The sequence below is a fragment of the Hydra vulgaris genome, chromosome 02, assembly GCF_038396675.1.
Source record: "Hydra vulgaris chromosome 02, alternate assembly HydraT2T_AEP".
Taxonomy (NCBI): domain Eukaryota; kingdom Metazoa; phylum Cnidaria; class Hydrozoa; order Anthoathecata; family Hydridae; genus Hydra; species Hydra vulgaris.
In genome coordinates, this window is record NC_088921.1 from 18,989,770 (window position 1) to 19,000,000 (window position 10,231).

Sequence of the window (10,231 nt, forward strand, 5' to 3'; positions counted from 1 at the left end):
TGAAAAAAAAATTTACATTTAATAGTTTTTACATTTTTAGTTCTATATATACTCAAAATTTAAGTATTAAAAATGAATTTTTTATAAAAGTTAAATAAAAATTTCCAAAAAGAGGAGATTTTGTTTTTTTCTGAAATCTTCCGGAGGCCTATTTTTTGCCTTAAAATCCGGAGAAATGGAAGCCCTATATATATATATATATATATATATATATATATATATATATATATATATATATATATATATATATATATATATATATATATATATATATATATATATATATATATATATATATATATATATATATATAATATTACAATATGGTATAATATTATATTTTATATGTTGAGTTTTAAAAAGAAAACATTGCAGAGAGAATAAACAGTTACCTAGGCAACAATGACAGACGGGAACCGTATGGTTTTTTCAGGGCTTACGGAACGGGATTTGAACGGGTTAGTGTTTTGGTTTCCGGACGGGTCCCATATGGTTAAAAAATAAAGGGTAACTCCATGTCAAAACAACAAGTCAAAATAACTCACCATCTTAGAAATACTTGATTTTTGGCACAAATGCAGTTAATAGTGTCGTTAGGAATAATCAAAAATAATTTGGAGCCTATTTCATTGTTTTAAGAGTAATGGGTTTTTAAAGTTTGAGATTATTTACATTTTTTTATTCTCCGCTCTTAGCAACGTCTATAGCAACACTAAAATGTTAAATTATACACAATTACATTGACCATACGTTACAGTTACATTGACCGTACGTTAACAAAATATAGTAGGTATAGAAACTTTTGAAGAAAGAAATCAAAAATCATTAATTAAAGTTATTAGATCTTATAGTTGATTGAAAACTTTAAAATGCAAACCCGGTTTTTACCAATAATTTTTCAGTAAACATGTCTAGTTTAAGAGTAATTGCAGAAATGGTATTGGTTTATTCATTTTAAATCTTTACAATAATAGTTTATATATAAATACCTGTAAGAGGCAAAAATTATTTCACTGTTTTTTAATGCACATATCTATTTTACTATTGTTTTAATTTTGCAATTTTATTTTCACATTTTTATTTACCGTTTTGGTTATAATCTCCATATAGAGATTATAACTAAAATAATTTCTAAAAAAAAAGGTAATTTTTACATAACCCAGTGGGCACAATGACGTTGAAATAACGTTAAAACAACGTCGCAAACCGACGAAATGCAATGTTGAAACAACGTTGAAATTTGGTGGAATTGGAAACAAAATCCGACGTTGAAAACCACGACGTTGAAACAACGTCGATGAAAACGTTGTTTCAACGTTGTTCTAACGTCTTATCGACTACAAATCATCCATATTTCAACTTCGATAAAATGAAAATTAAAAGTTCAACGTTGAAATTACGTTGTTTTAACGTCTTATCGACAATATATCAACCATATATGGTTGATATATTGTCGATAAGACGTTAGAACAACGTTCAAACAACCTAATTTCAACGTTAAATTTTGGTCATTTGATAAAAATTATACAGCCTATTGGGTATAACTTATATCCAATAGGCTGCAGCCATGTTAAATTGCCATCGTTAACATGTTAAATTGTCTCGACTTGGATTGCGATAAAATAAGACAACAAAAAAGCAATATTTTGCGCTAAAAGTAGTGTATTTCATGTTCAAAAAATTATTTTAAGGGAGTTTATATAAGAAATAGATAGAATGTTACCATTTTATATATACATTTTATATTAACATATTCGAATCGTCATTTACGCACCGACCGCCACCATTGGATCTGTCGGGTGCATATTTCAACAAACTCATGATTTCTGTTCTGACTTCAGCAACCGTAGCAGTCGTTTTACTAAGCATGACGCTCTCTATAAAAAAAGGTATTGCTTGAGTAATTTGCAACAAGTACAGCAAGAACTTGAAATTAAAGCAGCACCAAAGCATCAAATTGTGTTTTTCAATAACAGATAACATTACTCATGACTTACCAAAAACAACCTTACAAATGTTTTTACCATTAAATTTCTCTTTACCCTTGCCGCCAGCCATGTTGAACTTTGATTGTAAACCATTGGTCATCAACCTACAACAAAAAGTTATTATTTTTATAAATACATTGATACAATATCAGGTTAAGTATACATTATTGACACAATATCAGGTTAAGTATACATTATTGACACAATATCAGGTTAGGTAGCCCAATGGCACCGCGTATACCGCGGAATTCCGAATGATTTTAAAATTTCAAAAATTCAATGACTTTTTTTTTTGTAGAAATAGGTCATTTTTAATAAAAATTATACATATATATAATAGATCATCCAGGTCAAATTTGAAAAATCCGAAAAATTGTTTGCGGAAAAAGTCCGGAATATCCCCTCCTCCCCCTTATTTTCCCTCTTAATTTGCTTTCATCTGAGTTGCTTTTTATTTTTTAGTTTTAAATTTTATCCTGTAAGATAGAGTCTGAATTATATTCAGAATCTACTATTGCAGTAGCCTCACAATTGCTGCTGCTACAGACATCTTCATTTAATGAAGCTGAGCAATCAATATCAATGTCACTACTAAGAAGCTCATTAACCAAAACATTATTCCGTCTCCATCGCTTTAACCGGGTAGCCATTTCCCTAAACAACAGAAGACACTTTTATAGTATGTATAAATACACTTATATGTTGTCTGAAAGTTTTCTTCCATATTTTGTTGACAAAAAGTAAAAGTTAAAATGCAAGACCGGATTTTTTTTTTTATTAATTGATAGACTGCCTGCCCCAACCAAACCCTCAGTCGATGTAGCAGCACTCCCTTGCGAGTCAGGCTAAAAGATAGTAGATGTAGCAGCACTCCGTTGCGGATCAGGCTATTTATCAGTCGATACAGCAGCACTCCCTAGCGAGTCAGGCTATAAGCTAGTCGATGTAGCAGCACTCCGTGCATGATTTACAGTAAAAAAAAAAAAAAAAAAAAAACATTTTATTAAAAAAAAACAAAAATAAAAACATTTTAATAAAAAAAATAAAAATAAAAACATTGTTTATAGTGTTAAAAACATTCAGAATGTTTTAAAAAACATTCTGGTCAATTAAATTTGCGTTTTTGCGGCTTTTTTAAAAAACGATTAATTTGTAATTAAATTAATGGTTTTAACTTTCTGACAACTCGCAAATGTTGGACGAAAGTCAAAAGAAATTAAAAGTGACGTATGTGTTGGCGTAAGAATCACTTTTTTCCTTCCGCTCTTCCCAAATTTAAAAAAAATATAAAAATAATAATAACAATAATAAAAATACTATAATATAGTAGATTATTGTAGTCTATATGATATATTATTAACATATCATATATTTTATGTATATATCATATGTTATATATAATAATATCATATATATATATATAAATATACCATATATTATATGTATATATCAATATATAAATAAATATACATATACAATATATACCGTGAAAAGGGGTGACTATGAACAACGGGGTAAAAATGAACATCGATGCCTAGTTTACTAAATGGTGAAGAATCACGCACTATATAATTAAATAGTGTGTTTTATGTTATTTTAATTTAGCTATTTTATTCTAAAAACTTCCACTTGTATATATATATATATATATACATATATATATATATATATATATATATATATATATATATATATATATATATATATATATATATATATATATATATATATATATGTATATACATATATATATATATATATATATATATATATATATATATATATATATATATATATATACATATATATATATATATATATATATATATATATATATATATATATATATATATATATATATATATATATATATATATATATATGTATATATATAAATATATATATATATATATATACATATATATATATATATATATATATACATATATATATATATATGTATATATATATATATATGTATATATATATATATATATATATATATATATATATATATATATATATATATATATATATATATATATATATATATATATATGTATATATATATATATATATATATATATATATATATATATATATATATATATATATATATATATATATATATATATATATATATATATATATATATATATATATATAGAACCCTTAGATGTTGTCCGAAAGTTTTTTCGATATTTTGTTGACAAAAAGTAAAAATTAAAATGCAAGACCGGAATTTTTTTTTTTTAATAATGATAGACTGCCTGCCCCAACCAAACCCTCAGTCGATGTAGCAGCACTCCCTTGCGGGTCAGGCTATTTGTCAGTCGATGTAGCAGCACTCCCTTGCGAGTCAGGCTATTTGTCAGTCGATGTAGCAGCACTCCCTTGCGAGTCAGGCTATTTGTCAGTCGATGTAGCAGCACTCCCTTGCGAGCCAGGCTATAAGATAGTCGATGTAGCAACACTCCGCGCATGATTTACAGTAAAAAAAATAAAAATAAAAACATTTTATTAAAAAAAATAAAAATAAAAACATTTATTAAAAAAAATAAAAATAAAAACATTGTTTATATTGTTAAAAACATTCAAAATGTTATAAAAACATTCAGAATGTTTTTAAAAACATTCTGGTCAATTAAATTTGCGTTTTTGTGGTTTTTTTAAAAAACGATTAATTTGTAATTAAATTAATGGTTTTTACTTTCGTCCAACACGGAAATGTTGGACGAAAGTCAAAAGTAATTAAAAGTGACGTATGTGTTGGCGTAAGAATCACTTTTTTCCTTCCGCTCTTCCTAAAGCCAACAAACTATAGAACTATATATATATATATATATATATATATATATATATATATATATATATATATATATATAACATTGATAATATATATATTATATTTATATAATATAAAATTAGTATAGTCAAATATACTAACATACATAGTAAAACAATTTAATCAAACTCTAAAAAACTACTTACTTAAACAAACTCTAAAACAGATTCAAGCAAATTCTTCATGCAATACACACTGATGAAATAAAAAAAAGATCTATTTAATATTTATCACTAATGGTTCGCAAATTAAGCAATGTGGTATCGTTAAATTGACAAACTCAAAACCTTATGAAATGGCATTTGATGGCCTAATCAATGATTCGTAAAGTCGCGCATGCGTATTTGAGTTCTCAAAATGCAAAACGAACGGGTGGAACTCATAATATAGACGTTGAATTAACGTTGATTCAACGTCGCGTTAAGTTGATCGTTTTCAACGAATTTTCAACGTTGATAAAATGTTGATTTTTGGTTATATGACGTCGCGACTAAAAATCAACCGTAAATCAACGTTGAAATAACGTCGTGTGTCCACTGGGAAGTATTATTATTAAATGTTAAAACCAGCTGCTCCATTTAATTAATTAAACAAGAAACCAGAAATTTATTTTTATTTCAAACTAAATAAGTGTATTCATAGCTATGATTACAATTATTTAGTTTGAAATAAATTGTTGATATTTCGATTATTAACGTAAACTTTCCAGGTGAGATTTTCATCACAATAAGTAACTAAGAATTTTGTAACTTTTGTTTGTTTTGTTTCCATACTATCAATAAAAATGAGTGACGTAATATTTGGAATTGGTTTCTTCATTTTTTTTTTTTTTTTTTGAAGCACTGAAGAGCATCCATTTAGTTTTTTTTGATATTAATGGGTAGTTTGTTTGATTTAAAACAGTTAGAAATTTTAATAAGTTTAGTGTTCATATTGTTAAATAATGTTGCAAGATTATTGGTATAGCAATAACAGTCCAACTTTATTTTTTTTTTTTACTGTAGTAAAAAAAAGATTAGTGTTATCGGGAAACAAAATTATTAAGTTCGAGGTTTTGTAGAGATCATTGACATTAGAAAAGGTAGCTAGAGGGGCTTAGTGTTAATCTTTGTGGTACTCTACAAGTTATATCTTATATATATATATATATATATATATATATATATATATATATATATATATATATATATATATATATATATATATATATATATATATATATATATATATATATATATATATTACATGGAAAAATCACATTAAAAACTTATCAAGCAAAATTTCAAATAATATAGGAATATTGTACAAAGCAAGAAATATTTTAAATAAACTTTGGTACAATTATACCACTTATTTAATCATTTATTCACATAAACTATGCAAACATTGCTTGGGGTAGTACAAATAAACTCAAATCTCTTTATTGTCAGCAGAAGCATGTAGCACGTATTATATATTTTAAAGACTGTTATACTCATGCCAAGCCTCGACTATTTGAAATAAAAGTTTTTAATATATATGAGCCTAATGTTTTTAATGTTTTTTGTTTTATTTTTAAATGTAAAACCAATTCACCCCCGATTTCTTACCATAATTTGTATTTCTCAAAAGATAAGAACAAGTACATTTTACGCATTGATAATTTTATTAAGCAATTTTGTTAAGCCCATTTTTCAAATAAATCTTTTTAAATTTTGTATTGGCCATTCTTATGGCATACAATGGTTTAATAAATTTTTACTGGGAATTTTATTCATTAAAGTAACTACTTTTCAAGACCGTAGACAACTTTTTTTGATGTTTGAGCTAAGCAACTTTGAAACATGAAAAAAACTCCGTATTTAAGTATGTTCATATATATAAGAAATATAATCCTACTTAAATATGGAGTTTTTTTCATGTTTCAAAGTTGCTTAGCTCAAACATCAAAAAAAGTTGTCTGCGGCCTTGCTATTCTTTTAACGAAAGCTTAAAAACAAAAAAATGCTTTAAACGAAAGCTTAAAAAAACTAATTTTTGCAATCGAAGATTTAACAATATACTTAAAAAATGATATTTTTTAGTGATCTTTCTTTTTACCCTCTATTTAAACATGAATTTAATAAAATTGTATATGTATCACTAACAACTATAATCTACATATATAATAGATATAACGCATCATGTATTTATAACGGAATATTTTAAGTTTCTTACTTCATTAATTTATTTTTATCTTATAAATTTTAACACGAACATGTCTTAGCGGTACTCGACGACCAGAACGTATGGTCTTCTACGAGTCCCCGCGTTTTTTTATTATTAGTGTTTTTTTATTATACCTTGTGGGTACCTTGATATTCAAAATAAATAAGCAATACTTCTAGTTGGTTGAAGTAATTTTCAGCAGTGTTATTTTTTTTAAATTTATATTGATTATAAAATAATATTTTGTTCACTGATAAGTGATTATAAATTTTATTACACAATATTCTTTCAAGAACTTTTGAAAAAATTGGGTGAACTGAAATTAAGCGGTAATGACTGAGATTTTTTTTTTGCTCGTTTACATTTGTTGTATTTTACAAAGAAACAAACAAGGCAACTGAAAGAAGATCATAATGATCTTATCATCAGAACCTTTTACAGTTTTAGACATTTTACAGAAAACAAAAACGAATAAAAAAATTTCAATAAACAGTGTAAATAAATCTGACGATGCTATATAAATAAAATAAAATTTCGTGTTAATAAATCTGACGTTACTATATATAGAACCTATATCAATTATATTTAAGATAAAAACAAAAATTAAAACGTTCCATAAAGCGTATTTTACAATAAAATAAAAGTTCTAAACAAAGATTACAAAGTATCAATTAGAAGTACTTGACTACGTCATCAATAGATAAAATAAAATTTTTCAGTTTATATTTGAAAGTGGGATAAGTGTGAAATGTATCAAAATTTGACAAAACAATCTTATTCCAAAGATACGGTGCGCGATAAGCAATACAAAACTTATTAAACTTGGTTCGACAAAAAAGTTCATATGAGAAAATTATTTCTAAGTGTATATTTATTTATTGGTTTTTCACAAAAGAGATCTTTAAAGATAGATAAGTCATATTTCCACAAATACATAAAGCATAAGACATTAAACACATTAAGCTCACAATATTAAGAATTTTCATTTCAATAAGAAAAGGTTTGGAATGAGTGTATCGATCCGCAAAATTAATTAAACGGACCGCATGCTTCTGACGGCGGTAAAGACATTGTAACTTATTTTTTCTGTGTTTCCCCATACAATATTTGCATAATTTAAATAACTATGTATAAATGAGTAGTAGAGTTGGGTTAAACTTTTTTTACTTAAATATTTTCTGGATTTATATAAAATTCCAATGCCATTAGAAATTTTTGTGCTAATATAATCAATATGTGCTTTCCATGGGATGTTTTCATCAAGAAAAACACCCAAAAACTTTGTGACATAGTGTCTTTTTATCTCAGTATCATAAATAATAATATTGGGCAAATTTGGGGGTAAATAAGCTTTTTTTGAGACAGGATGGAACAGTACCCATTTTGTTTTGTTACTGTTTAGAGTTAGTTTATTGCATTTGAACCACTTGGATATACCTTTAAGTTGCTCGTTCATGCTAGAGAAGAGTTTGTAAATATCATTATTGGAAAGAACTAAGTTGGTATCATCAGCAAACATGATACTCATTAAATTTGAGGCTTTATTTAGGTCGTTTATATAAATCAAGAACAACAGTGGTCCCAAAATGAAGCCTTGGGGAATTTGATTGAAGACATTTGATTGAAGACATTTTATTGAAGACATTTGATTGAAGACATTTGATTGAAGACATTTGATTGAAGACATTTGATTGAAGACATTTGATTGAAGACATTTGATTGAAGACATTTGATTGAAGACATTTGATTGAAGACATTTGATTGAAGACATTTGATTGAAGACATTTGATTGAAGACATTTGATTGAAGACATTTGATTGAAGACATTTGATTGAAGACATCTGATTGAAGACATTTGATTGAAGACATTTGATTGAAAAGATTGCGTAACTTTAACTATTTTATTCATATGAACAATATTTTTTATTTATAATGTAAAATACTTCGTTTATATCATCTGAATCAATTACTTTATTAGACTTAATTTTTACAGTAACCTCATTCAATTCAGAAATAAGATTTCAGGGGGAAACAACTTTGTTCTTTAAATTGATTGGGTTAGTAATTATAGGAATGTTTTTGGCTTCGGTCCTGATACTAAATTCGGTCCTGATACTAAATTCGGTCCTGATACTAAATTCGGTCCTGATACTTGTTTATTGCGTTTTAAATGCTTTGCCAAAAAACATGTTTTTTATTTTATTGTTGCCGTTGATTTCATTTATAAATTTCCTTTGTTGCTTAGAGTCGCTTTGTGTTTATCAAACAAGACACTGTAGTATTTTTTTAAAGTTTTTTCTTTGATTTTCAAATTGTTCTGCAATTGTTTTTGTTTTTAGGTACTTAATATTTAGATTTTATTTCTGAAGATTTTTTAAGACATTTTGTTTAAACTTGTTAGTTAAATTGTGGATTTAATAAGTTAATTTTACAAAAAATTAGGTTATTTGTTATAAGGTATAGGTTTAAGATCAATGTGACTATAGGTTTTTTTTGCACTATCATGATGCAATGCGACTCTCTCTGTTATTTCCTAACGATGAAACAGCTCTGAACTTTTTTTTAGAAAAATCAAGTGCCTTAAGCGGGATTACTTTCATTAGGTCATAAAACTGTAAAGTTCAAAATTTGAAAGTTGCAAGTCTTACCGATTCTATCTTATTTAAATTTATATTTTTTACATATTTTTTAACATAAACTTGCTTGAGTTTTAAATATAATGAATTTTTAAAACGAGTGTTGGTGTAAAACATTTTTCTGCATATTTTCATGTATAATAAAACGTAAATAATTTATTTTTCAATTTTTATAATTTTTGGGCATGTTTAAGTCTTGTAAAAATGGGTAGTTTTAATTAACTTATAATTAAGATGCCTTATAATTAACTTATAATTAAGCCTTATAATTAGATGACCTTAAATTAATAAAACATTTATAAAAAAACATGGTTTTAATAGTTGCAATTTTATTGAGTTTAAATAGATAGTTAATAAAAGAAATTTAAGATATTTTTGTTTTTAGGTTAGAAAAAAAAACTTTTTTGTTTGAAAATTTATCTAAATGCAGAAAAAATAAACCGCTATAAAGTTTTAGTTTTGTTTACATTTATTTATTTTTAATGACGCATTTCTTTGTGATTCTACAAAAAATGGCGTCTTTAAGCGGTTTGTTTATGTTGATTTTAAACTAATTTTTAAATGAGATAGCTACT

The 10,231-nt window shown here is 25.7% G+C and overlaps 1 long non-coding RNA gene across 1 annotated transcript; it reads right to left on the reverse strand.

Moving 5' to 3' along the window:
• Positions 1-1,644: 1,644 nt before the first annotated feature.
• LOC136076433 (uncharacterized) lies at positions 1,645-5,127 on the reverse strand. The gene is made up of 2 exons (XR_010636268.1): positions 4,980-5,127; positions 1,645-2,092 (listed from the first exon to the last, which is right to left on the reverse strand). It is a non-coding gene; the product is annotated as an uncharacterized LOC136076433 (long non-coding RNA).
• Positions 5,128-10,231: the final 5,104 nt, after the last annotated feature.